The following is a 24832-nucleotide window of genomic DNA, read 5'->3' on the forward strand; positions in this document are numbered from 1 at the left end:
TATGTCATTTCTGTGCTGCTTCTTCTGCCACTGACTGGTGACTCCTCAGACTTTATCCTTCTTCTTGTGACAGTCCTCTTAGTCTGGCTCTCCTCCCCAATCTCTTCCTGCCCAGCTGTAGGCCAGTCATCTTGGTATTAACCAATGAGAGTAATACATGTTTACAGTAAACCAAGATTGTTCTACAGCTATCACATGCCTCTCCCATCATTTCTTCTCCCCAGGTTTTCACTGCAAAAGTCCACCGCTGCTCCTCCCCACCCCAAGCCTGTGTCAGTTGTACGTCTCTTCGTCCCTTCTTCACTGACACTCACTTGAAAAGATTGTTTCTAGCTCATACAGTGATGCCCTCTGTTAATCAGTGTTTCCCATGCATCGGTGGACACCTGTGACCCTAGATTCCTTCCTCAAGTCCTCTTGGATCTTTTCAATACAAGCATCACAGTCTGAAGAAAACAAGGCTAGAAGTTGACTAGCTCCCTTCTGTGAGTTGTCATCCCCAAAGAGGTAGAAGTTGGCCTTAAATGCCAATCTTCCAGAGGGCAAACTCTTACAAAATTCAAAATTCATCTTCTCTCCAGCCTCTCCCCCTAACCCACTTCTTTCCTCCCTCCCTCCCTCCCTCCCCATTCTGTTCTCTTCACCTCCAGAAGTATTTCAGGATGTCTGTGCTTCCTGGGAGTCACTTTTTGCCCCTTTCAGGCTCCAGATTCTCTCCTGTCACAACTGTGGAAGCTACAATAGGGCTCCAGTATGTCATCCGGTCGTATCTCCCTCACCCCTGTTTTTCAAACCGCTGACGAAACTATAGTTGAGTTTTTGTAGTATAAAAACGCATTAAAATGATGATTTATTGTCTGGGCAGTCAGTTGCCATATAATCCTGAGGACCTATGTTTGGATCCCTAAACCCTTGTCAAAGCTGCATGTAGTAATGGCGGTCATCTGTAACCCTAGTTCCTGGAGGGAGCTGAGACTTGTGGGCCTCTGGAGCTCACTGGCAAACATGCCTAGCTAAATCAGTGATCTACAGATTAAGTATGAGAGACCCTGTCTCAAAAAATAAGATGAAGGGTTATTGGGGAAGATCTCTGGCCTACTTGTGCATAGACATTCATATGGATTTGTAGACGTGGGCATCTGCAACTACATTTGTAAGTACACACATACACACACCAACATACACCAACACGTACACACAAACACCCACTATACCCACAGAAGAAAGAAGAAATTTGACTTACGTCATGCTCACTTCATATTATTCTCAGAATTAAAGGGTCTTATAAAAATATTAATACTTCATTTTGACCTTGTGAAATGTCAGTTATGAGGATATATGAAGATAAGCAAGGGAAGAAAATATGAAGTTGCTTTTCATCATAGGTAATACTAGTTCTCAAGTGAGAGGAACTTGCAAAGTAGCTTGGCACTGTGCCAGAGCCAGTTCGTGGCTCAGACACAAATCAAAGTCTTCATTTCAAAATCCTGTAATAATCAGCCCCCAAGAGGAGCCACACATTTACTTGCACTTTTCATTCCTTCCTGTTGTATCAGTGTGATGTTTTTAACTCCTTTTGTTTCCTTTGGGGGGGCTGCCACCCAGCTCCCAAATAAACCACATGAAGGTTTATTCTTAGTTATAAATGTCTGACCTTAGTATGGTTTGCTTCTCACCGTCTTTTCTTAACTTGTACTATCCCATCTATCTTCTGCCTCTAGATTTTTCCAGTTCTCTTACTTCTGTAAATCTTACCCTTACTCCATGGATTGCTGTGGAGCTAGAGGGCTAGCCCCTGATCTTCAACTACTTCTCCATTTCCCCCAGAGTTCTCCTCCTGTCAGCCCCTCCTATCCTTTCTCTTGCCTTGCTATTGTCCATTCAAATCTTTATGAGATCATCAGGTGTTCTGGACAGGCAAAATATCACAGCTTCACAGAGTTAAATAAATGCAACATAAACAAAAGTAACACATCCTAACATAATATTCCCCAACATTTCACATATTCTGAACATATTTGTTGAATGCCAACTTAGTGTCTAATATTATTTTAGGCATAAGGTTTATAGAAGTCAATTCTGAGGGCAAAAATGTGGTTTATCATGTGCCAGGAGTACAGTAAAAGATGAATAGTAGATAAACGGACTTGCAATACAAAATTTGATAGCAATAGAAATGAAGAGGGGACTGGAGAGATGGTTCATAACTGAAGAATACTTGCACCAAGTTTTTGAAGACCAGAGTTCAGGTCCAAGTACTCATGATTCAAACTGTAGAGGATTCCCCATAAAAACCCTGTAATGCCAGCTCAGAGCCAGACAGAGACAGGATGGCTCCCGGGAACTTGTTGGCCCTTCAGAGGCTGCAGCCCCAAATCTAGGAAAAGGCATTTCCTTAGAGTACAGGCATAGAGCAATGGAATAGAACACCCAATACCCTCTTCTGACTTCCATGTTCACACACAAGCATGTCCTCCATATCCACATGTGCCCATACACTCAAACAGACACACATAAATAAATATGATTAAAAATCAGTGATGTAAATGAAGTAGGTAATGGACTATGTTTATTGAGTGTGGCTCCCAGTAACCTAATCCAGAGACCTCTTTGCAGTCTATAAGTTTCGAGAGTTCATTATAGTCCTCCCAACTGGTTTCTCCTCTATTGAAGCAAGAATATTTTTGAAATTTACTGCAGTGGGGGTAAGCCTTACTTGCCATTTACATCGGGCCCCTGAGTAACTGTAATCTTTACCTTCTGAATTAGCATTAGATGATTTAGGGCATTTAAAAATCATTATCTAATTAATTTGTGCCAGTTGCCAAGAGAACAAGCCTTAATGGGATCTTTTCCAGCTTTCACATTTATTAATTCTTTTTGAGAGCTATAGGCTTGTTCAAGACCTACTACCATTAATAATGCTTAAATGAACTCAGATGTAATATTTGATCATGGATCATTTATCATTTGATACGTTTAGGATATATTTGAAGTTCATACACTGGAGGAAGTCCAAGGCATACAGAAATATTAACCATTATTCACATATCAGAAAGCATCACACAGGAGCTATTCCATTAGAACCACATGGGAGTGTATGTGGGAATCTGTGTGCAGCCATTGACTGACAAATGGTTGTTGGGTTTAGGGTTTCACTATCTAAACAGTTCTGGCACCATTTCTCAGAATGAGCTTCCTGGTTTCTTGCTATAAAGCTGCCCAATAATTTCCAGGGCTAGTTTCTAGTTGAAAACCTTCAGAGGAGGCATCTATACCTTCGTTAAACACCCTGTAGGATACTGAAAAAAAAATCTTTCAGGAAGATGAGAATGACAGTGGACAATAGCAACACACAAGGATCACACTTATCATTGGGGAGAGAAAAGAGAGAAGGGTCAACCACACTTTTGGCTCATCCAAAGCTGTTTGCTTTAGCACCAGCTCAGCTCTCTTTCTAGAAACCATCTGAAACTTAGACATGGGTCCTGAGGCGTCTCTATCTCATCTCTGCTTCTATGGGGATTCTCTGTCAAGAAGCTTGGCTCATTTTTCCATATAGAGTTGGAATTTCCTCTTTATGATTTTGCAACACCAAACTGAGAAGTCCAGACATCCCTATTTGAGTGAGAAGGTGTTTAGTAATTTCAATAAAATTTCCTTTTAACATATGACTCTTGTGTATATCTTCTCAAATAGAAGCTTTAGTTGTTAAGCACTGGCACCGTTTTGTACTAACTTTTGTCAAAGGTAGACTCCCCACTGGATTGACCATCAGATGTGCAGACAAGAACTAAGAACACCCAGGGCTGACAGTCACTTAGTGGTTGGCACACGACCATAGTAGTTTTAGAACTAGTCTCCAGCTAGAGAGAACAAGGATTATATCTCTGTAGAATGAGAGTTGGTCAGTCAAAACACAGTCCGCATTTTTACTGTTGCCCTGGTAACAGGAAGCATAGGTAGATACTGAAAGCAAGCAGCTTTCTGGTCTTCAGGAAGCAAGAAAATGCCGGGATTAGTTGTAGGCATTGAATGAATCTTTGGTTTGAAAGGAAAGGTAGAACTAGAAAGAGACACAGAGGTAGAAATCTCCTGTAGCATCTTAGAAGCTGAGTTTAAAGAAACCATTTATAGTTACTGTCAACAAAGAATCTCCTGCATGTGAAAAGGACATGGTGTCCCTGACATCTTCGCTACATAGCAGACCGGCTGTGTGTCTGCCAGGTGTCCAAGGGGGTGGAAGGATGCATGCTTGTTTTGTGCTAATACTGCAGACTGCTTCTGTGGTCGTCAATCTAAAACAGTCAAAAGAACTACCTCTGTCAACCTGTGACATCCTTGATATGAACTTTAAGTAGAGACGGGCTCAGGATTCTTCTCTTCCTTGGGATTCTTCATAAGTGATATCCACACTTGTCTCTCTGTAGACTGATGAATGGCTAGGCAGGTGTACATTTCACAGTGTTCCAGTAATAATCTGTCCATCTCCACAGATTCTGCAGATCAATGCCATTTTCAGATCTCAGGAGTCTTATTAAAAAAACTGACAGGCATCACATAGGTAGAAACAACGATGGTTTCAAAGTCAAAATACTTCGGGCTTCAGGCGCATGTGACTGGCAGTGTGTGTCCTAAGTTATCTACAATTTTTGTGAAAGGCATTTTTTTTTGTCTGTTAAATAATAACAGACCCCATCATACCTTCTTTTGTTTCCTATGTGACTCTGAAAATCATTATTTTCTTCATCTGTAAGATGGAAATAATGTTGCTGTTCTCAAGAGACATTTGCAAGAATTAAAGAAGACAGTTTCATGTGAGATGTTTACAATGGGTGATAATCTCATAGGGAATGGCACTCTTAGGAGTTGTGACTTTGTTGGAGTGAGAATGACCTCGTTAGAGGAAGTGTGTTACTGTGAGGGCAGGCTTTGAAGTTTCCTATGCTCAAAATACCACCCAGTGTCTCAGTTGACTTCATGTTGCCTGCAAGATGTAGGACTCTCAGTTACTCCTCCAATACCATATCTGTCTGTATGTTGCTGTGCTCCCCGCCATGATGATAGTGGTCTGAAACTCTGAAACTGTAAGTGATCCCCCTCAATTAAATGCTTTCCTTTTAAGAGTTACCGTGGTCCTGGTGTCTTTTCATAGCAATAGAAACCCTAACTAAGACACGGTCTATATTGATTTTAATACTTTCACAGATGTTGACGGATTGCGATTTCCACTGAGTTGTTACATGATGAAAATTTGTAAGGTGGCAACTGCACAGACTGGTTGTGATGTGGATGAGTTTAGTAAATTCCCAGTGAAGTATTTAGAGACAAAAGTTAGGTCCTTGTTCACATTTAATAAAAATTTGAGTTAGTGATGCATTTAATATTAAGTTGTAAAAATAATGAAATACTGAAAGAAGTAGAAGACATTTTGGTGTAGAATATTGACAACAGCTATATCAACCTACACACACATGCACATTTGCATACATATACATATACATACACACACACACCGTAATTCTTAGAAGTCTTTTGATCTGTCATGGCTTTTATATTAGCTATGTTCTGTCATTTCCCTAGAGTGGATCATGTGAAAATAATTAGTAATCCATGCTTATTCTCCACTTACTAAGAATTAGAAGTCTAATCCTTGATTGCTTTTTAATTTAATTAAGAATCTATGTTTCTAAAGTGTTAATTTCCTTTTCTCTTGCTTTCTTTGTGATTTTTTTTCTGATTTCATGTTTATTTCACATTTTAATAAAGGGCATGTTCCTTTGAGAAATCAAAAAACAGAATCAGCCAGGAATTAAGGAAATGGTGTCCCATTTGAGGCTTTTCCACAAAGTTTTGACATTTCTTCAAGGAACTGGTTTGAAGCGACAGAGTGACAGCGGCGAGTCAAAGTCAGGGTGACCTAGGCAGGCATCGAGGACATAGACCAAGCCATCTCCAGAGGAATGAAGGGCTGAACTGACCTGTTCACCATAGAGCCGGTTTCATATGGATGCTGTAATAGTGTAATGTTAGCCTTCAGAGGCTGTGCAGGCCACAGGACCTGCACTAGTCCTTCCCCTCTCAAGGAGACCAACAGGCACCCTGCTGAGACATTGTGAATCTCTAGTTAGCAGACTGCCTGGTGCGAGGATCTTTCAAGTTTATATCAAAGAGCTCAAAAGGCGGGTGCATTGGTGACCACACACCTTGCTCCTCACCCCTTCTTTGCCTCCTACCTAGACATCTGAGAGTCTGGCTTCAGACTCCTACTGTAGCAGAGGAGTTTGCTCCCTACTCCGTCTTTAGAAAGGTGAAAGAAAAGATCGCTTTTTCTCCTGTCTTCAGAGACACAGATATGTTGTCTGTCTGTCTGGTCTATCTGTGGCACTAATAAGTCTTCTAATAAACTTCTTACCCCAAGGATCTATTCCAGTGTCCCCTCGGGCCTACATCTGGGAGTTTGCAGAGGTCTCTCTGGGCTCTCTGAATTGATGCTCAGGAACTGATTCTGCAAACCTATCATTGTCCTTATCCAGTTTGGTGATGCCAGCTTTGTCATCTTGGGTTTGGGATGTTGGTACTCACTGATGAAGTTCCTGGTGCTTATCCAGCAGAGTAGTTCTTGTTGCTTGTTGACTTCTCACTGTAACCACATGGGAACAAACAGTTCAACCTAGGGTACTCCTAGGTATTTGTAGTTCTTTAGCTTGGTATTGAGTTAAGGTTTTTTTTTTCTTCTTCCTCCTCCTCTTTTTTTTAATTCAAATTTGATACAGTGTATCCCAGGCTGGCTCCAGATTTATTATGTAGTCAAAGGTGACTCTGAACATCTGATCATCTAGCCAAGGGGCCACCCCTAGAAAGGCAGATCCACCTTTAGCTATGACTAAAATGTGGAAAGAATAATCATCCATTTAATGAGATAATACATTTCACCCCCATAATTCCTTCCACCTAGCACAGTCCCTATGAGTCACCATGAAGTAGTGTTGGGTCCTGAGTGACAAAGTCTCTCTCTCTCTCTCTCTCTCTCTCTCTCTCTCTCTCTCTCTCTCCTGAGTGACAAAGTCTCTCTCTCTCTCTCTCTCTCTCTCTCTCTCTTCTCTCTGGTGATAGCTAAAGCCTAAGTATTATTTTTCTGGTACTCATGCTGCTATGTGACTGCTTGTTTATATAATGATATGGCTCTCTTTATCTCCCTTAAACTCATGCCTACGAATCTATAATAAACTTGTATCTATAACCTAACCTCTGTGGCTCATGAGCGTCAATCAACTTTACAAGGTAAGAACCTGAGCACACTGGCTGAGGGAGATTTTGGTTGTCATCAAGTTTTCATGGGTCCAGTTCCCCAAGACAGGCAATGTTCTCAAAGATAGCCCAGCATTTCTCCATCATTTTAATTGTCTTCTACTCTAGAGGCAGTTCATGTATAAGGAGAGCCATGAATCCATCCATTTTATTCTTCCAAGTCTAAAGTTACTATAGTTATAGGCATAATCATCAGTTGTTTTATCGCTTCAAAGGGGAGGCGCCTTCTTGACAGCCTTCATTGCAAGCAGCTAAAGTCCTAAGGCCCCTCGGTTGTGTTACTCCACATTAGTGTAAGCATGTGTATAAATATCAGCAGGCAGGCTCCAAGGATCCCAACAACACCACTCAACAACATTTTTCAGGTAGGCAACACTCTCACAGAATTAAAAAATAAAAAAGGTACATGTTTTGTAGAATTATCTTCCCAGTTTTTGCATCAGCTTAGAAACCAGATAGACCCAAACTGCAACCAGATTGCTTTGTCAGAGGCTCATGCAAAAACATCAAGAACTTTAGTTGTTTGGAGAAAGAAAAAGAACAAACTAGCTCAACTTCTTCGGAAGAAGCTTTGACGCTAGCTTTCTAGCCATTCCTCACTGGATTTCTGAGTGAGAGAAAAGGGATTTCTGACCCTAACACATCCACCCTGCCCAATTCTGATCTTAGCTCTCTGCTAAAAGAGCTCCTTTTGTCTTATATTTAAATTGCACTGGTTGTCCTTGAGCCTGATGGTGTCCCAACAAAATCGGAAGCTTCTTTTGTGTTTAGATTTTTGGGTCTGTAGAGGTTGCTGTAGACCATTCAGAGTGGCACTCCGGGGCTCTGGAGTGTTGAGGAGACCCAAGTTCAAGCATTTTCTTCAGAGTGCAGGGAACCTTGCTGTTAAATGATGAGACCTGGCCTGAGGGCAGAGCAAAGGGACAAGGGTTCACCCTAAAAGAAGCAATGATTTCTAAGAGCCTGAGGGGAGCTTCCACAGCACTAACAAATGAAAAACAAAGAAAAAAGGTGAATACTAACCCTTAGGGGACAAGGCATTGCTACACAGCACAGTGAGGGGGACCTAACTTGGTGTAGGAGGGTCTTCTTTCTATGTGTTGCTTTCATTGGTCAAATAAAGAAACTGCCTTGACTTTTTGATAGGGCAGAATTTAGATAGGTGGAGTAGACTGAACAGAATGCTGGGAGAAAGAAAACAGAGTCAGGCAGACACCATGGCTCTCCTCTCTGAGAAAGATGCTGGTTAGACTCATGCCAGTAAGCCACAATCAAGTGGCCATACAGATTATTAGAAATGGGTTGAATCAATATGTGAGAGTTAGCCAAAAAGAGGTTAGAACTAATGGGCCTGACAGTGCTCAAATGAATACAATTTCCATGTTGTTATTTCGGGTAAAGCTAGCTGGGCAGTGGGAAGTGACCCACTACTCCTTTTACAACACTAACTAGCATGTCCTCCTTGTCAGTGAAAATGACTTCTTACATCGCCATTCTGCAAAACCAGTCAGTGACTCAGATAAAAAAAAAACCCTCACCTCTCAGAACTCATTTTATCTCCTGGCCTGTAATGCTGACAGAGGAAATAAGTCCACTCTGCAACTGTGAGAATAAGGAATTATGCAACACAGGTTTGCATCCATGAGTCCCGACCTCTCTCGGCTTTTTTGAAGTAACCTGATTTTATTACCTAAGAGCTAGATGCCCCCAAAAGAAGGCCCTCTGACCTTATGAGTTCATCTGGGACGTTTGTACATAGTATCTAAAATTATTTGAAGCTTGACAGTTTCAGAATAACCTGGCTGACAATTTGTGTATGGAAAAAAGTATACAGGAGCTTAACATTGTTTCTTTACCACCTTACACTTACTTTTGCTCCTTTAGCAGTGCTGACAGGTGAGCTGGCATGGCCTTTGCTGTGTGGGTGCCAATGCTAGCTCTGAGAAGAAACAGCAGAGTTCTACCTTAAATGTCCAGGTCTCTCCTTAAAGCACGTGTGGAGAATTTTACAATATTAAATGATGTTAGTTACCGTTTGGAGTGCCTAACATCATAAAAGCTTTGGAGGGTTGAGGAGTCAGTGTCGACCCTCAAGTTGTCACTGGAGCAGGGAGGGCAGATGTAGAGGAAGTTAATAAGAAGCACTGTTGGTTCTCCGATCATTTGGTAGCTAAAAATTTCACTAAGAAGGGCTGTGGGAGAGGACCTGCCTATCATGCATAAAACCCCGAGTTAGATTCAGTGAATGAAAGAAGAAAAGAACGGAGAAAAAGGAAGGGAAGGAATGAGACAGCAAGGGAGGAAGTCCTCACGAACCACCCCTATAGATTTTAATTTTGCTTATGGCTTCCCAAGATCCATTTGGTTCTTCTCTGGTGTTGCTGGATATCTAATCTCGCTATATCACCCTTGTTCTTGATCTGAATCCTAGTTAAACTTTTGCCTATCTTAATCCGGCTTCAGAAATAGTAGTCAAATTCAAACAAATGCCAGCTTCTCTGAAAAACACATTTAACCTGAAGCTATACACAGCCCAGCCCACCTGTGGATCTAGACGAAGACAAATGTATAGGGTTCTTGAGTATGAACTTCATAAATGGAATCATCTGTTACATTGTCAAAAGTTTGGGCATTCTTTGACAATCTTCAAAATCCTTTATCAGAGCCCCAAACCTTAAGAAAACTCTTGTTTTTCTGACTTATATTTCCATGGTTTTTCCTTCACTTCATTGAATCAATCAGCCTCATCTAGTAGACTGATGCTTGGTTGGTGGTTTTTGGAAGTAGAACGTTCTGCTCATGTTGGTAGACGGCATTACAGTGTCAAGACCAGCAGGAGGAAGGTCTCAAGGAACCCAGAGAACGGATTGCATGTATCCCAGGCAATTTTATTCATTTGTCACTTATTTGAAATGAAGAGAGGCTTTGTGAGGAATGCTGATAGTGAGTGGGAGGAGAGGGGATGAGATCATGATTTCCAAAGAAATCTAAGTTCTATTATTGATTTGCATAGTTTCAGACACTGAGGTTTGATAAGTGAGAAAATAATCTCTCTGGAATGAGAATGTGAACTGTTGAAAACGTTGCACTTTTTCAAAGCAAAATGGAGCAATTGCTTCTTATCAATCAAAAAGTGTAGGAGAAATTCTTCATGGAGTTTCATTTTGGAAAATGGAGACAGAGTCATAGTTACAATTTCTGTTATGGGGCAATATTGCCAGGGCAGTAGCCCTCACCACAGAAACCTTGGTGGGTAATAGTAAGTCTAGGAAACCACCATGATACAGGTCAGGGTGACTTTTGTATGCCACTAACACGTGCCTTTTCCCCAAGAGTAATACTGAAAATCTCTTCAGGGGTTGGAGGGGGGGCATTGATGATCCCATCTTGATGGAAGAAGTTCACATGTCAGCTTAAAGACAGATTAAATCAGAGTGGGAATGGATATAATTAATTAATTCATGATTAATGAATCATATCGCTTTTCAAAGAAACACAGTATGTTTTGTTTGCAATAGTATGAGCACCATAGCATTTTGGAAGAGAGAAAGCAACTAGGACAGAGGCTGAGATAGGCGTGGTAACAGACAAGCCCTGAAATGGCCTTTGAAAGATGGGTAAATTAGGAAGGGCATGCAACACTGCCAACTGTTTGAAAGCAGAATATGAGTCTAGGTATGGACTAAGGTCTGCTTGCTATCTGGCAGAAATGTAGCTGCACCTGATAGATGCCTTACTGTGTTAAACAAGCTGGGATTGTATAAACACTGCATGATCACACTTAAGTATGGACTCACAATAAAAGCTGATCTCTTAGAAGTTTCCAGGAGGAACTCAATAGAGCTACCAAAGACTGATAACTAGTAGAGGAGAAAGAGTGAGGGTTGAGGAAAGATAGGTCAACAGGTCCTAGGTCTCAGTGAGGTTACATTTAGAAAGGTTAGTGTTAGATAGACATTCTTCTGCACAGTGCAGTGACTGTTGATGATAATGATGCACTCTGGATGGAAATTGTGGTGAACATCTCTAATCCTAACACTTGAGAGGAGGCAGAAAGGGCAGGAGTTTGAGGCCACACTTGGCTACAAAGTAAGTCACAGGTTAGCTATATGAAATCGTGTCTCAAAAATCAAAGCAAATCTAAAAACCCCACACTAAGCTAAGGGAGAAAAATTTTAATGTTCTTGACATAAAGAAATGATAAGTGTTTCTTAGTTTGATTGATATGTTAATTTCCTTGATGTGGTGGTTTGAATGTAATTGGCCCCCATAAGCTCATAGGGAGTGACATCATCAGGAGGTGTTGGTACAGGAGAATTGTCTGTAATCTGTCAATCATGTTTTAAATAAATGCTGATTGGCCAGGCAGGAAGTATAGGTGGGTAAACCAGACAGGAAGTAGAAATGATGCAATGAGAACAGGAGAATTCTGGGAAGGAGGAAGCTGATTCCTTCCAGTCCTGTGCAGACCACTGAGGAAGCAGGGTGTGACCTGCCAGCTGAAAATGTTACTGAGCCATATGGCTAAAATAGATCAGAAAAATGGGTTAATCAAGATGTGAGAGTTAGTCAGTAAGAGGCTAGAGCTAATGGGCCAATCAGCTTATAATTTATGGAGACCTCTGTGTGATTTTCTTTGGGGCTTGCCGGCTGTGGGATACCAGGTGGGACAGAAACCCCAACAAGCCAGCCCTTCATGTTACAAGGTGTGGTTTGGTTGGAGTAGGTATGACTGTTTTGGAGGAAGTATATCACTGTGGGGGTGAGCTTTGTGGCCTCATTTATGCCTAAACCACAGTCAGTCCATTTCCTGTTGCCTTCTGATCAAGATGTAGCCAGCACCATTTCTGCCTGCATGCTGCCATGTTCTCCACCATGCTGATAATAGACTGAACCTTTGAACTGTAAGCCACCACTGTTAGTATTCAGGCATCTGTAGTGGCCTGTCCTTGGGGTCCTGACAGGATACATCCTCAGCCACTAAGAGCACCTCCTGTGCACATTTGCTATATTCCCTTATAAAAGGTGGACCTTGCCCTGTCTCTCTTTCTCTCTCTCTCTCTCTCTCTCTCTCTCTCTCTCTCTCTCTCTCTCTCTCTCTCTCTCTCATCACTCTTGTCCCCAGGGATGGATCTCTGTCCCCCAATCCTCATCTCTGTCCCCTTCTTTTCCCCTTCTCTATCCTCTTCCAATAAACCTCCCATGTGAACCCTATTGTTTGGCATGACTCCTTCATGCTGTTTTTTTTTTTAATTATAGCAACCACCTCAATTAAGTGTTTTCCTTTATAAGAGTTGCTGTGGTCATGGTCAATGGAAACCGAACTAAGACACTTGATTTCATCATCACACAATGTATGAAAGTATCTAAACACTATATGATACTGTATAGGTAGGTACACATGATTTTATGTATTAATTTTTTCAAGAAGAGAAACATTTAACTCTACAAAAAATTCTACTTTTTAAGACGAAGGAACAAAAATCATAGTCAACCACTTCTGGTGGTGAAGCTGGTCCCTGACAGATTCTGGATAGCCACCATATCATCATCTTTGCAGTTCTTGATGGGAGATTAAATGATGAACTCATGGGATCACAGAAGACATGGGGACCTACACAGCACAGACATGCCTTTGTTTCTGCCTTTGAATAGTAGTACCAATAGAATTTTCTTTCATCATGAAAACATTTTATATCTGTTACTGAGCACTTAAAAGTGTGGAGAATTTAAGGAACTGAATTTTGACTTGATATTTCTGGATAATTCAAATTTAGATACACAGTGGGACATGTACATAGTGACCACTATATAAGACCAAGCAGGACTGACTGACTTAGAATTTCTAGTAGGTGCTGGTGTGACAGTAATGATGCTCCACTCACTGAGATCAGTGTCTAGAAATTGACGGTCTTCAGAAATCAGGCTGATTATTATTATTAGAAATTCTGCCAAATGCCGAATCCCTTGGTATTGAATGTTACTAATTTCTGATCTTGACTGACTGTTGAAAAAGAAACTTAAAAATCAAAAGATTGCCCATGTTCTTGTTTGTTTACCGGAACTAAAAGCAAGACCCTGTTGCTGAAGACACTACATATTTCCATCATAGGGCATAGAGAAATCAGTCTGGAATAGAGCTGTAAGTTTCTTCCCTGTTAGCTAGCTTTCATAGTATGTAAAGGTATAGAAATGGCTCCAGAGGTCTTGTCCAGAGGTGAGCTTTGTATACTAAAACACTGACTCTTCAGGTAAGATATACTCACTGTTGATGTTTTAGTCTGTGTCTATTGCTGTCATAAATACCATGACTAATGTCAGCTTGGCGGAGGGAAGGGTTTATTTGATTTATATGTCCCAGTAGCAGTCTATCACTAAGAGGAGTCAAGGTAGGGACTCAACGCTGAAACCTGGATGTAGTGAGGGGCTGGGGGCAGGCCTGCTTTTCATCCCACCTGGCTCCCACATGGCTAGCTTAGCCCCGGAAATAATAGCACACAAATTGTATTCATTTAAATACTGCCTGGCCCATTATCTTTAGAAAGTTAGTTACTGGCTAACTCTCACATCTTGATTAACCCATTTCTAAAAATCTGTGTAGCACCACGAGGTGGTGGCTTACCGGAAAAGATTCAGCATGTCTGACTTGGTGGCTGGCTCCATGGCGTCTGCCTCATAACCCTCTTCCCAGCATTCTGTTCTGTTTTCTCCACCTACCTAATTTTCTGTCCTATCAAGGGGCCAAGGCAGTCTCTTTATTGACCAATGAAAATAACACAATAGATAGATAACCCTCCTCCATCATTTCCTCTTTTTCTGTTTAAACAAAAAAGAAAGGCTTTCATTTTAACATAGTAAAATTACATATAACAAAACAGTTATCAAGCAAGAATTACAGTCACAATATTTATAACTATATCTTTATCATAATAATGGAAAACTATAACTATAACTAACCATTCTTCAACTCCATCAAAGACTCCAGAAGGATATAATATTACCTAAGTAAACAAGAAGTAAGCAACTTCCAAAACTCTAGAAATGACAGAGACATCTTGCTGCCTGGACAGTCACCCAAAGTTCCTCTGTATCGTTGGGGCACCCATCTTCAGCCTTCAGGCCCATAATATCCAGAGACATTTCCATGAAACAGGAAATTTCAAAGGCAGTTCAGTCACTATCTGCTATGTCCTGCAGAATGTCTCGCAGACTCTTTCATGAATCAAGAACCTCGAAAGATCATCTCACCTTTAGGCAAGTTCAACAGTCCTCTCTCTGCGAGTTCTCTGTGTCCAGTTTATACAACAGTCCAGGCAAGAGTAGTTTCTTGCCCAAATGGCTAACCAACTCCATAAGGAGCCTCTTCAATGCCCATCTTCCTCTTGAAGTAGATTGGTGCTGCCAGGAGCAGACATGTCTCATTGTCCTAAGTTATTAAAACATTAAATGCCATGTTCTGTAGTCTTTGAAAGATATGAAGAATGTCTCTCTGAAATATATCTATGTACATCTAGGAAATCAAACTAACATTACTACAAGCTTGACTATTATCGATGATTATCCATTAACAACCTATATTTTTAATTATACATTACATTTTTAAATGAACTACACAATCACAATACCTCAATCAAGATCAGAAGTATATATACATATAACAAAATTGACCTTAAAATCCATACCAATGAAATTATTCATATCTATATCATATCCCCCTTTAAATGTAAAAGAACATTTATAAACAATATCTGGGAATATGGACGTAGTTATTTCTCTCCAAACTTCTTCCTGCTGAATAGGGGCGCTGTTAATCAGGTCTTTCATGGTAAAACCTGTCTGCCAGGTTCATCTCAGTTGGCAGTTGAGTGAAGTAATTTCTTGAGGGTGTTCACAGCAACTTTTCAGGAGGACGTGGTCTATCATACCATATTGGGATAGAAGCAATCCACAGGGTCTCATCCTCTGTGAAAACAAAAGAAGGACCTCCTTTCCAAAGCATCATATTTTTAGACCCAAATTCTGAAGTCAAGGTATTTTCAAAATATCTATCTTGGATTAGTTCAGCAGCATTTATAAACAAATATCTTTTAGCAGCTATTGCTCCTTCCTCAGCATTCAAACAATTCAAAGAGAGGATAATAGCATACAGTATCAAGATTCTCTGTGTATTTTCCATCTTTATGCAGCTTTATTTTAACCTCTATTTCTTTTATTTTTACTTTTACTTTTAGAGACAGGCTCTCTGTATATCTTTGTCCTGGACTAACTCTGTAGACCAGGCTATCCTTGAACTCACAGAGATCTCTGTCTCTGCCTCCCCAGTGCTGAGATTAAAGACTTGTGCTACCACACATTGAACTCAGAGATCTGTATGTCTCTGCCTCCCAGGCATTGGGATTAAAGGTGTGTACCACCACACCCTGAAGTCACAGAGGTCAATCTACCTCTGCCTCCCAAGTGTTGGGATTAAAGGCAGGAACTGAAGTAGACCATGCATGTGTGCTGCTTACTGGATTGTTCCTCATGGTTTGCTCAGCCTGCTTCCTACAGGTCCACTGACCCAGAGATGACACCACCCTACCTGGGCTGGGACCTTCGACATTTATCAGGAAAATGTGTTACAAAGCTGATTACAGGCCAATGTGTTAGAGGCATGTTCTCAGTTGAGGTTTCTCTTTCCAGATAATTACAGTTTGTTATGAGCTGCCAAAACAATCAATCAGCATATGTACAATAGTGACTTGGCTTTTATATGAGTACACAATGGTTTTCTGATTGGATTTGAGGACCCAGTGAAGTAAAGAATTCATGGTACTATAAACAGGACCAGAAGCCAAAGCTGAAGAAGTCATATGCCTTTTGGGGGAACCTTCTACTCTTTTGCTCAATGAACAAGATGCCAACTTGCCTTCTTAGTATTTGTTTATACATAGAGATTGATGCTGTACTTAGCCCTGGCCAGATAAGCTTTTTCTTGCAGTGATCAATTAATGCATAGACTAATAAATGATCAAAATGCTGAGAACAAGTGGCTGTTGAGTGTTCATCCCCAAATAAGACATGTGTCACTTCCTCAAAGACTCAGCAAACCTGGTAGAAGAGAAGACAGTTAAACTTAAGATTCTAGTGGATGAGGAGAAATTCTGAGAAATACTTCTTATGGGCATGCCATGTCCTCTTCTCTCATAAACAAGAGCAGTTGTGGTTGTTTGCGTAAGAGCCACACAAAATTGGGCTGTCAACATTCCATCATGAGGGGGGAGGTCTTTACGAGGCTCCACCTCTTCTCAAGGAGTTATTAGTAGTTAATTGCTGCTCGGGAAGTAGAAGTCATTTTTTCCTCAGTGTTCTAGCCTTTGGTAAGTTGTAGTAAATAACCTCCCACTAACATTCATGCAAGTAACCCCAATGAAACTCAGTGGTTCTTAAGAAAAATAGAAGGTTGTCGTAGTTATCATTAACCATCAACTGGACACAGTCTAGAGTTTCCTGAGAAAGGAAGTCACAACTGGAGGTATTGCCAAGGTCAGATTTAAAATGTTATCGTATACTCCTTAAGAGATTTAAGACATATTTCTGAATATATGTCAAAGTCAGGTGGATTTCTGGTGTTTTTTTTTAATTAAAGTTTTTATTTTCTCATAAAATTTTTGTCCCGAGACCTGGGAGGGGTGTGTAAGCAGAGCCTGGTCTTTTGCTTAGGGTGTCATTCCCACGTCAAAACTGGCACTCTGGTGTTCTAAGAGGGTTTAGGATATAAGACAGCTGTGAAGACTAGTCACCATGCTTAGAGACCTAGTCTCTCCCCTGTTGTCTCCCTACAGCTCAGGCTGATGCCTTATAGCCTTGCTGCTGTCTCTAGAAACCGCAGCCTGATTTTAAGTTATCCTGGCACAACTGAATGAAAACAGGAGCACAGATCCCACCCCTCGACTTTTCACTGGGTCCTGCTTGCAGAACCTTCTTGCAGTTTTAGTCCCAAATGCTTCCTTTCCATAGCTTGTGAATACTCTGCTTTTGATTAAATTTATTTTCTGAAAAGCTCTTCTTTGCTACATATAAAAGGTATATTATGCAAGAAAGAAAGAAATAAAAAAGCCCCATTCCATTATTCATCATAATCTATGTTCTCAAAGATGAACAAGGCATCTTACCTAGCCAAATAATGTGCTTGGCCAAGGATCTTCCTAAATATTGATATCCTCCACAGTATTGATAACCACAGCAATAAAATGCTTCTCAGTTTTAGAGTGTATTGGTAAAATTCCAGGAATCCTCTGTGTTGCTAAAAAAAACATATTTGGTAAAAATTTATCCTTTAATGCTCTACAAAAAGGGAAGGCTTTGCCTGTGAGTCTTTTCAGTCCTGTGTACAAAGCACAAAAGATGTATTAGGGAGAGCTCCCTTAAGCAGCCCGTGATAGAGTAGGGCACAGCAGTCTCCTGGTTTAGATTCTACATTTTGCTCTGTGACATTTTACCAAGTTTTATTTAACTCAGAAATTCTTTCTTGAATTAAATTAGTGAGAGCTATATTTCAACTTGTTTTTTTACTTAAAGAGAAGTAAGATTCTTGGGCTTATTTTAAATTATTAATTTAAATTACTGGGTTAAATTATGAATTTTAAATTAACTATATTTTTAATTTATGTTTTCCTTAGGATGCCATTTAGTTATTTACATATTTAACTTAATGTCCAAGGTGATGATTATGGCTTCTTAAATTTAAAATAAGCCTCTTCCTTTCTAATTTTTCTTCTTTATTCCTTGATTTCCCTGTCCTCTTCCTTCTCCTCCTTTCTCCCTCCCATTCTTTCTGATGACTTGAACTCAGGGTATAGCTAGCTCTATAGCCCAGAAATTTAGAGAATTAATATTCTGTTACACTTTCTATAATACTATTATTGTCACGATTGAAGCATGCCAGAAGCATAGATGAACATGCTGTGTTGAGTGTTAAGAGGTTTCAGTTGTAGGCTGATAAAAATATAAATGTGAGCTATATTGATGTGAAGTCAAACCCAAACCAGCAGGAAAAAAAAGTGGCCGATATTCTGGGGGAAGTTTGAGAGTAAGGATGTGGAGCTGAGTCTCACTAGGTAGAGAAATGGCAGGGCAGGGTCCAGGGTTGGAGCAGATGGATAGACAGATGAATGATGGGTACTGACTGTTTGACAGGAAGATGGGCAGCCGAGGAGGCCACATCAATGAAGTGAATCGAGCAGCCCTTGAGGGAGTTAAGAGTTCTCTACCCATCAATTCTTTATGAACATACTAGATGTCAGAGGACATGGCATTGTCATCAGAGTGGTAGGTGTCTACCGTTTCATGGGGTCCAAAGGAAAATATTGCATCATTTCTTTGATCTGATGTTTCTGGTAAGTTTTGAGGATCCATATTTTTGGTATGAATTTAATAGGCCTCTGTGGTTCTGTAGTCTCAATTCACCCTGATAAATCCATGGGGTGACAATCTTTTTACATCAGTCTATGCCTCAGAGGTAGTACTGGACAGATGATGTTTATGTGGACCCACTCAAGCAGTTACCCCCTACCTTCAAAACAGAGTCAAAAGTTATTGTAAAATTAAGTCTCTCAGAGCAGTAAAGTTTGAAAAAGACCCCCACCATTTTACAAAATATTGAGTAATTTCTTCCACTGGACTAATAATACTTTACAGGGATATTTTTATAGTATCAGCACTTAGTTTAAATTTTTTGAGGGCATCGGTAGAATGTACTCTTTGGAGTCAGAGTTTATTGCGATCCTTCTGTTTTCCAGTAATTCTTCAATCAATTTTTATAAATATATCATGGATACTTGAAAGGGAAGCATAGTTTTTGCAAAGCACAGCATTTGTGAATCAACAGAGCCTATTGATTAACTATTGTTTTGTCCTTCAAATTACTGATGGCTGCACGATGGTCTTCGTGTGCTGTATAAAATTCTTCCTCAATGTGCATTAGTCTATTATTCTTAACCGTCTTAAAGACTGCTTCATATACTTCAAACCTCTGCTGTTTCTCATGTAGGATTTTCTGAATGAGACATTGTGACGGAAACCATTAATTAGGGCTAATTTATTGTCTTTGCTCTATTATTTAATATCTTAAATTTGTTGACACTTAAGTGTACCAGTAATGCCTCCTTTACACCTACTTTACACAGTTGTGTTTCAGAATTCTTTCATGAATAGTGTGTCCCTTATGAGCAATGTATATTTTTAATACTATATGATATATTTGATTTTCAGAATAGATTTTATGTAACTTAAATTATTAAACACACTAACAGGTTTGTTGTTTGAATCACTTTTCTTTTGCTTTATGATTTTTAGATTTCCTTTGTAGTCATTGGTTTTCTGTTTCTTGGTACTTGGTCTGTATAGTTGTTTTAATATTTACTATTTTACTGATAAAATAAGAATGCAGTTTTGAAAGTTTCTAAAATATAATTAAATAAACCACTTTGAAATAAGAGAAGTATAAATTAATCTAAATAATGTCACTTTATAGCTGGAGAAGTGAAGGCTGTGCCTACTGAGTATTCAGTTGACAGAGGTTTCTGTCCCATCCAATCCCACAGCTGTTCAGCCCCAAACAAACACACAGAGGCCTACATTAATTATAAACTTGTTGGCCTATTAGCTCAGGCTTTCTTATTAACTAACTCTTACATCTTACATTAGCCCATAATTCTTAGTCACATGGCTTGGTACCTTTATTAGTGAGGCATTCTCATCTTGCTTCCTCTGTGCCTGGTGATGACTGCAGACTGAGCTTTTTCTCTTTCAAGCATTCTCCTATTCTGGTTGCTCTGCCTATACTTCCTGCCTGGCACTGGCCAATAAGTGTTTTATTAAACTAATACAAGTGACAAATCTTTACAGGGTACAGGACCATTGTTCCACAGAAATATTCTGCTTCCTTTTCTTCCATGCTGGAATCATAGAACTTTGAATATAGAACAACAGTTCATGAACTATATGTACATACAAATATAGCAAATGTAACTAATAAATGCAAACACATGACACATATATCAGCAGCCATTGAAAATGAAGGTGAAACCCTCTAAACTTAACCTGTCAATGGAAAATAATGACTCTTCTTTCACAGCCTTTACACATTCTTGTCAAAACATGATTTAACTGAATTATCATTGGGATTATTATTGATTGGGTAAGGAAGTAAAAAAATATAAACATATATGTGTTAGTTACTTTTCTATGACCGTGACAAAACACCATGACCAAGGAAACTTACCAGAACAAAGGGGTGATTCGGGCTTACAGTTTCACAGGGTTAGATTCCATGATAGTAGTGTATTCCCACAGGCGTGGAGCCTGGAGACTGCCAGATGAGAGCTCACATCTTTAAATGCAAGCCAGGAACAGAGAGAGTGAAACAGAAATGATGTGAGTCCTCAAACTTTGAGAGTCTTCTCCTGGCAGTATCCTTCCTCTGATGAGGCCAAACCTTCTAAACCTCCCCAAACAGTGCTGTCAACTGGGGCCCCAACATTTAAACGCCCAAGACTAAAGGGAACATCTCATTCAAACAACCACAATATATTTATCAACTACATGGTAATTAAAGCATAATGTCTTCTTCTATATAATTCACATCCCATCAGATTCAGCCCTTTCAGCTGCATGATCAGGAGTACTTTGCACATTTGGAGTTGTGACCTATGAGGATGCTTTCCTCCCAGAATCTCATCACTGTGCTCAATAGCAGCCACTCCTCATTCTTCTTCTTCCAGCCCATTGACATATTTTTAGGTTTATAGATCTACCTTCTCTGGACATTTTATGTAAATGAGATGTATCATGTGTGATCTTTCCTAACAGGTGTCTTTCACTTAGCATGCCTGTTTAATATTCATATTGTAGTATGGAACATTGTGCTTCATTCTCTTTAAAGGCCAAATAATATTCCACGAGATGTAAACATCTCTTTGTCTATTTATATATCTCTTGTTGATCAAATATTAAGTGACCCCATAATAAAATCTCAAGTGACCAAAAAAGTGAACAACCCCATCTGTCTTCTGATAATAATTTTGACCTTATTTTTCCAAGGTCAGCCATTCATCCAGGAAGAAAATATCTCAGATGTCTTACAACTTAGCTCCCTTTTGTGTGTAGGCATGGAGTTCTGGGAAGGATGCCATGAATCTTCCTGTCTTATACCCCACATATTCCCTTGTGGCAGGGTGTCTCATTAGATGCTTTTCTTGGCAGCAAGTTCCGGTTAGCTTCCTGTGTCTACATCTTCCAAACTATCCCTCGAGTGGTCCCAGTACTGGGGTTACAGTTGTACATGGTCTTATCTCTGCCCAATTTATCTTATTTTATTTGTATGGATATTTGTGTATTTGTGTACATGAATGGTATGTGTGTTCAGGAGCCTGAGGAGTTCAGGAGAAGGCATTGGGTCTCCTAGAGCTGGAACTATAGGCAGGTGCGAAGCCTCAGATGTGAGTTCTGGGAGGCAAATTCTGGTTGTCTGGAAGGGTGGCAAGTGCTCTTCACTGCTAAGCTACCTCTCCAGCTTCCATGCCTCTTTAAATGGATGCTAGATAGTTAAACTGGGGTCCTTATGCTTGTTTTTCAGTCCTGCGTTGAGTACTTTAAATGCTTCTTAGAAGGAATTGACATAGAGATCAGTTCTACCCTGACATTGCTTAGATAACTGATACAGGGCACCAAGGGGCACCTATTTTTAGAGTTCTTTGTAGCAAAAACTAAAAACCCACATGAATTTATGATAGGCTGCAGGCAAAAGATGCACCTAAACAAAAATTAATTACACAGAATTAAATGAACTGATAAACGCAAACTAATTGTGGTCATTCATCCCGGAAAGTTGCTGGCTTTGTTTTCAATGCTCTCTTGTGTTACAGAAATATGAGGAAGCCTTTTATTTCTCTTTTTTGACTCTCCTCTTAATAGACAACCTAAGAAAATGATGCTCTGTTTTACCTGTCAACCAAAAATCCCCAGTTTTATTGGGTCTCTTTTAGTTTTAGTAGAATGATTGTTTCCAAAGATTCAATAAAAGAGATCATCATGGAATGAAGGATATTCTTGATGATCATCTTTGAAAATCTAATTCATTAGTTATGATAAATTCACCATTATGGAATTAGAGTACACTTCCTGAATGGAACTGGCATGCAAAACATCCCTCTGGAGGTCTGTTCTGGTGCCTGTTGTATGGTTGAAAGGATTCCAACTTTTCTGATCAAAAAAGGCCCATTTCCTGGTAGGCTAAGCACTTTGGAAAATTCGGGAGGTATCTGGTCATGGTGGCTTTGGCTTGAAATCTAACATTTAGCAGGCTGAGTGAAAATATTGTTAGGAGCCTGAGGCTAGTTTGAGTCACACAGTGAGTTTAATCCAACTTGGGCTGTAGAGTGAGAGTCTTATTTCTAAATACCAAAAGGGAATAAATTAAGAGTTTGGGGGACACTGAGGAAGGAGAAATTCACTCTCTTGTTACCGATTAATCAAATGAAATAATGGGAGAATCAAATTTTAGAGTTGGGTTTCTTAGCCTTGGAGTAGACATGCAAAAAGCAAAAGCCTTTTTAAAAGCTGCCTTAAAAGCAGCACAAAGCCTCTTGAGTAACAGCCCATGGGTCACTCTGAAGATTTTGTTGTAGTAAATGCTAGAGCATACTGTTGTTTGTGAATCAATTAGGCTGACACCCCAGAGAGTCAGCCCTCTCTGTGGTAAGACATCAACTTTACAAATAAGTGTTGACCACCAGAGTTAAGAAAAAATATCCCAAACTTGAAAATAAGTATGTTGACACCTGTTTTTTCATGGTATAGCCTTTGAAGTTCCCCCAGGACAGTGATCTTCAACCTTCCTACACTGATACCCATTAATACAATTTCTCAAGTTGTGGTGATCCCCAATCATAAAAAATATTTTGTTGCTACCTCATAGCAGTAATTTTGCTACTGTTTTGAATCATAATGTAAATACCTGGTAGTTAGGATAACTGATATGTGACCCCTACGAAAGGGTCATTTGGCCCCAAAGGGTCTAGACCTCCAGGTTGAGAGCTGTTGCTCTAGAAGGTATTAACACAAGTTTTTATGACATTATACATTTAATTGTGGAATTTTTGTCCTGTAGGGATCAAATGTTTCCGCTCAGCAGCAAAGATAAAGCCATACACTGAAGTCTCATTGCTCTGAGAGTAACATGAGTCATGTTTTCAGGTCGGCAACCATCATCTTCAAGTTTACTCTTGCCATCATATGCATCCATATTCATCTGTATGTATTTTTGAGTTCTCTTATAAGCCAGATTTATCTGGCCAGATCCTCTACTAGCTAAGTGACATGTTTTTATTCTGAAATATTGTGAAAGATGTATTTCCAACTCTGAAATTATATTTTGACATTCTTCTTCTACATGTGCTATTATGCTTAGCTAAAAAATGATTTTTCTGTTAATTTATTGTTCTCTTTTTCTGATGTGAGAGTTTTTTTTTAAAAAAAACTCTAGGTTGACAATGCTTCTTTGTTTTTGTTTAATCTGTGAGAGAAGAGATCTGTGCCTATGTTTCCTGGTTTAAGGGATGCATAACAAATTCTAATTGGTAGTAATAATAAAACTCAGAGTCAGCTATCAGGGGACGAAAACTGAGGGATCAGAGAAGTGGAGTGGCCGGCCACTTGATCACTAGACCGAAGGGGCTATCCTGTCCTCAAACTGCATCCTCAGACTGACTGCTCTTCAGACTGACTGCTCCTTAGATTGCACTGAGCTTCTGTCTCTTCCTGCTTCACATTCCTCTCTCCACTCAGCCACATCACTCCTTTCTCAATCTCTCTAGTGCTGAGGTTAAAGGCATGGGATCCCAAGTGCTGGAGCTCTGTTTCTCTTTTAGATGGATTCAATCTGTGTAGCCCAGGGTGGCCTTGAACTAACAGAGCTCCCTCTATCTCTATCTCCCTAGTCCTGGCATTAAAGGTGTGTGCCACCACTGCCTAGTCTCTAGTGACTTGGTTTTGCACTGTGATCTTCAGGTAAGCTTTATTTGTTAAAACTCAAAGAAAATATTACTACAAAGAGGTATCTTATTTCTCTCTCTCTCTCTTTTTCTCCATTCACATATACACCTGCTGGTCCCCAAAATAGCTTTAGGTCATGTCTGGTGAATGTACAACACCCCCTTTAGTATTGATTGTTACCCAGCCTTGAAAGACACCCTAGGTGGCCTACTTCCTCACTCTGGCAGAGCATGTTTACCTCCAAGGCAATATTCTCCAAACCTGACTCAACAGCATCCCTAAACAGAGTTGAAAAATATGATTTCTCAAGATTCCTCAGTATTTTATTAACTTCTAACCTCTTGGAAAGCCTTGGAGGTTTTGGAGTTCTTTATTTTTGACATCTTGGTTCATTGTGATAGACCTGTGAAGAGCCCATTCTTCAGATGAGCTAAATTCGTCTGTGACATCTACAGTTCTGGCTGAATCTAGGTCCTGACAGGTGGTC

Source organism: Myodes glareolus, chromosome 6, assembly GCF_982192425.1.
Source record: "Myodes glareolus chromosome 6, mMyoGla1.1, whole genome shotgun sequence".
NCBI classification, from domain to species: domain Eukaryota; kingdom Metazoa; phylum Chordata; class Mammalia; order Rodentia; family Cricetidae; genus Myodes; species Myodes glareolus.